Below are 6,000 nucleotides of genomic sequence, written 5' to 3' on the forward strand. Positions count from 1 at the left end.
TATTGATTTGTTTATTTTTATCAGCATTTAAACATTGGCCACAAATGTCGTTTTATATAAGCACTTTCCATAAAAAAAATAAAAAAATACAAATTTCGAAAATAAAATTTTGTGATTAGTTTTTGTGATATTTTATACCTTATCCTTAAGGATGAAATTTAAAACACAAGGGTCAAATCATTTAATATTTGATAAATTGTAGTTTCTTCGTTTCAATTTGTTAATTTGCCTGCTTTTGATTTGCTATAGAATTTTTTAAAATAAAGAAGATTATTAAATCTTATGTCTAAAAATTATGTAAAATGTACTAAAATTTAATCTTACGATTTTAATATGTCATGTGAAAAAATTAAAATTAAAAAAACATTTTTTTTCTAAAATGAACTAAAAAGGGAAAAAATGTAAAAGAATGAGTAAAATAAAAAGGAATGGAATAATTGTGATGCGGAATGTTCCAAGCCAGCCTTCTTTATCTTGTGATTTAGTGATCTTTATTTTTTAAGAAAATTAATTTTACATGATCAAGAAATTACAAAAGGCATTCATAATGAATCTATTATTCAATAATAACATATCTAACGTAATTTCATAAGTGAAATTTTAAAAAGTAGAGTCTATATAATTTTATCCTTATTTTTTGTAAGATAAAGTAAAATTATTTTTAATAAATTCTCTACTAAAAAAAATATATTTTAAACAAATTTAAAAAAATACAAGAGCAAAAAAAGTTCTAATGAAAATATTAAGAAAAGAGAATATTGACAACAAAACATGTATCTAAGACTAACCTCTATTCTGCCACATGAAAAAGAGAAAACTATTGACTACCTACAAACGTTATACGTTATTCTTCTAACCTTCTAATTTATTTATTTTAATATAAGGTTATATTTTCGGTGAGTCAAAAATATATTTTTTATTATAATTAAAATATTAAAAAATTGCAAACCAAAAAAATAATAATCATAAACAAATAAAAAAATGATTAACTTTTCAAATAGTGACAAATTGTATTATTAAATTGGAAAAAGAGTGAGCCATGAAAATGGACTTGACATTCACAACTCCACTCTCCAAATAATTGGTGAGAGTGAAGACAAATATGAGTTCATTGCTCTCCACACTATTTTCTCATGTAGTTCTTAGTGCTCCAATATTATTTTATTGGGGGTAATGTTGTAATTTACAACATATATTTTCTTTTAAAGTCTAAATTGAGTACTTAATTTTATACAAATTTGATGGTGTAAAAGTACTAATAAATCTAGACCACTAATTATAAATAGCAATAATAAAATTAGTCTAATAGTATAATTCTTATTATATTATATACTAAAAATAAGAATTAACATGTTTGTAACATGTTAAATTATTAAATAGTGATCACCCTTCGAGTCTCATTTGGGAGAATTGATTTTGTAAGCTTTTTATTTTTATGTTTTTTTATAAAAGATCTTTATATTTTACGTAGAAGTTATTTTCTTCTATACATTTTTTAAGTGGTTAAGAGATCTTAACTCTTCGTCTTACCACCAATGCATGAGGCGAAATATTCTATTAGACGTATTACTTTCATTGCTATTAAATATGATTTTTTAGAGATAATTAATAGTGATAATTATATTTTATAGTAGTACTTTTTATAAATATCGTTAAAGGTCTTAATGATACTGAATCTAATAATAATTAATTAGTGCTGATAAAAATTATAATATATTTATTACCGTTAAAAGCTGATTTTGTTTTAGTGATAAGGAAAATTGAGATAAAAGCATATATTCCATGGCATATCCTCAACGTGACGTGTTGGTGGCTCCTTATGGATCATGATGATATTCATAGACTAAATTTATTTAATATTAGTAGTATTATTCACAAGAAACAAAAAGTGAAGTGGAAATAAAGAAAAAGAATTAACTCCAGCAAGGTAATATATATCTAGTAAGTATGTGGTGTTGTATTTTTTGATCTCCCATTTGATCGAATATTTGTATTAAAATTTGATTAATTTAAATTTGTATCGTATAAAATTGAAGAAAAATATTTTCTATTAAAGATTTTTCATATTTAAAACTTGAGTTCGAAAATTTAGTTTAAGAGAGAAATAGTTTGATCCATTACCCTATATAATTTGATGATGATATATGTGGTGATGTATTAAGATGAATACTCCACGTTTTAATTTGTCAAAAGTTATATTAGACTTTTCCAATAAGAACTGTTTTCGTGTAGTTAAAGAATTGTAGCTTCTTAATTATATAAAAATAGAGTTAGCTTTAAGGGTCAACATAAATATAATGAAGAAGCAAAAGTAACTAAGGAATCTTCTATCTTGATCAATGATCTCATACATTTTTGTGTATTTATTTTCATATTCATGTTTCTTTTTTTCACTTAAGGTGTGGTTGATACGAAAGGAAAATATTTTTCATATTTTATGGTAAAGAATATTTTTATTTATTTATTTATTCATTCGTGTTTTATACACAGGTAAAAAATATATATTATTTAAAAAGTATTTAATTATAATTTAGACGAACACTACGAGAGTTAAATGTGAGAGATAGGGTTGAAAAAGAGATTGATAAATGATGCACTTTGAATAACACACTTTTACATTGAATGAGTTGTTACTTTTTTTTAATGTGTTGGTGACTTTTTCGATGAATTGTGACTTTTTTATGAGCTATAATTTTTCAGATAAGATATAATAACACTTGTTCATATTATCTTTTGTTGGCTAAAGAATTTCTCCCATTTTACTACATCGAATTTTCTGAACTTCTTCTATATATTTTCCTATAAATAAAAATATAGAGCTTTTATGTGATTTATTACCCATTTTGAATTCAACGAAGTTCTGACATTTAAGGTACCACAACCAATAATAGATATAGTAGGAAAAATCATTCCAATTTACTACTCACTCTGTTCACCTTTAATTGTCATGTTATACTTTTCAAAAGTCAATTTGACTAATTTTCAAAGTTAAATTAGATTGCATTAATTTGATATCTTAAACAAAAAATTTAGATATTCAAAAACTATATGAAAAGTACTATTATTGCATTTTTTTGCATATCAATATGATGAAAAAATACATCATAAAATATTAGTCAAAGTACTTATATCTTGACTCTAAAATAGGAAATCATGACAATTAAAAATGGACGGAGGAAATAAAAACACAAGTCCATTTCATACTTTTTCAACTCAACGTTATCAAGACTTAATTGAAAGATAGCATAGTAAAAGCACTAATAACTCAAAATAGAACATATGTTTAATTTGTACATGATAGCTCCACAACATATTAGGTAGTTTGAATTAATTATGCAAGTTTCAATCTCATATTTTTGAAAAGTGGGGGCTGTATATATGTAATGTAAGTGTGGTTAAATATTGCCACATTTAGAAGGATATAATGTAAAATTAGTTAAAAATTAAATGCTGAAAAAATAGGTAGAGCATGCAAGGGGGTGGGGGCTGTTATGTCTTGGTTTTAATTAAAGTTGACACATAGTGTAGTTGTTACATAAAAACTAAAAAAAATTAAGGAAACAAATAAAAAGGATATGATACAGTGGATGAGACTGTTCTTTTTTTAATCAGATCGAATTTGAATCTAAGGTTTGAAAAAAGTCCTTCGTAGAGATTTGAGTGCTTTCCCGAATGGGTATTACTAGATGCAAATCTAAATTAATCGAATTCTAATACGAATATGGATATCGAATTTAAAAAAAATAATTCATTATATGACTTCTCAACTAATTATTCCATCAAATTTTTAGTGAGCACTAAACAACATTATTATAAGTAGTATTCCAATACCCACTAAGACAACAACACTATAATTAATAAATTAAATAAATGATCATTAAATCTAAACAACTTATGTTGTCTTATTAATTGTATTTGGTAGAAAGTCGGTTTTCCTCAACCTATAATTAGTTTAAAGGGGAAACATAAAATAATAAATGGTTGGTCCAAATTTATTTTCATTTTCAATCATATATAAACCAAGAGAAGTTTTTTTTTATATATTTATATAGTACTACTATTTTTTTTCCCCTTTAATTTCCAGATCAGTCTTATGTTGGAATGAGACAAAAATGTCATTATAATAATATTTCCAAAACCATGCCTACCAATTATATTTGAAAAAAAAAAAAAAAAGATAGTGAGAGATTGACCATATAGTAGTACTCACATGTAAATTCTAGACTCATCTAATTATTTTCATTTTTGATACGTGATATTAAAGTATCCATGCATGATGCATGTCTAAAAAATTTAAAAGAAATTAAAAAACAAAAATCGATGGACTAGGTCGATTTTTTGGCTCGATTTTGTCCGTATATAAGCCATAAAACTTCATGTATGTTTCAATTGAGGATCATGTATGTAATATCTAATTAACAGAAACAAAGATTGTGTACTTGTTAACAGTAGCAGAAGATCTATCAAAACAATATATTTATTGAAAGGTTTTTTCAAATCAGACTTTGAATATCAAGAAAACAAATTGCAATGCCATGGGTGAAGAACTATTTTAAAGGGAAGTTGATATTTCGGTTAAACAATGTAATTGTTCCCACTCTTTTCAAAATAGTGTTTATCTTCTTTTTCAAAAACTATATTGATCGGGTCAGGTCCACATGGACGACTCATGATCCAAAAATAACTTAGAATGTATATGATTAAAGGAAATGACATATTTTACATGGTTAAATTATGTACATATATTTGTGATCAAGCGTAAAAAAATTTTCAGAATTTAAACTGAAAGTATCTAATTATACGATATTACTTTATCATGTGTTTAAATTCTCAATTGGAATAAACTAATTAAGTTATTGAGTGTCTAAATGATACCTACTGACAAACTTAAAAGAGATGTGAATATATTAAGGCAAAGATAAACTTTATTTTCTCTTTAACATTTTATATTATATTTAAGTATAGTTAAAAATCGATCTATAAGAAAGTTATGAGACATTTTGGGCGTGTTTGGTATATTGAGGGAAATATTTAATTTCCACTAAAACTATATTTTATTTTCTTATGTTTGGTTAATGTCAAATAAAACTTAATAAAATTACGCAAATTGAGTTATCTTCTCATTTTAGCTCATTTCAGCTTAAGTAATTTTTGACTCGCCTATTATTAACTTAGTTCATTTTAATCCATCAAAATTCAATTAAATCCATCCATTTGGCATCTCTCGATATATTTATATCAAAATGTTGTTTTGTGATAAAGTACCAAGATAAAAAAAAAATATAGTAATAAAATAAACAAGATTTAGATTAAATTTTATGCAACTAGATTGAGTTTGAGATTTGGAACTACATTTAATTAATTATGATCCTCCTGCACAAAAATGTTCATAGTAAACAAAATAAATAATATTGTGAAGGTGATTGAATCAGTTAAAAACAAAGATTAGCACGTTAATTGATTAATTAATTAACATATCCAAATTGCTGCAGTGGAGATTAGTGTTTAAGAATAAATGGGCGGTATTACCAGATTTCACATGATTTGATCTAGATTATGATCCATTGTTGAAAATTATAATTTTTAATCTAGATTTATTTTTTTAATTTTTAATAGTGGATTGTGTGGTGGTAGTGAAATTGAAGTCTCTGTCTTTCACATTTGATCTTGATTGCTACCTAACATTAATATTCTATTCCTAGTTATTTTTACTTGTTCATTTGAATATAACGCATTTCTTAAAAAATAATGATATTAACTTATATATATATCCTAGATCTTGCCAATTAGTTTGATATTGATTGGTGAATGTTTTTATATAACTAAGCAAACACTCTTGAGAGTGGGGATAGGGGCCTATGGAGACAGAGAGTTGGAGCCTGACTAAATTCGAATTCACGTCGGAAAGTTCTATTTTGGGAGGTAAAACGCTTCCTAACAAAGACGATTTTGTATTCAAGGAGATTTGAACCTGAGACCTCTTGATTAAGGATGAAAAAG

This window comes from Solanum verrucosum, unplaced genomic scaffold (genome assembly GCF_900185275.1).
Source record: "Solanum verrucosum unplaced genomic scaffold, falcon-dt-bn FXZP01000259.1, whole genome shotgun sequence".
In the NCBI taxonomy this organism is placed as follows: Eukaryota; Viridiplantae; Streptophyta; class Magnoliopsida; order Solanales; family Solanaceae; genus Solanum; species Solanum verrucosum.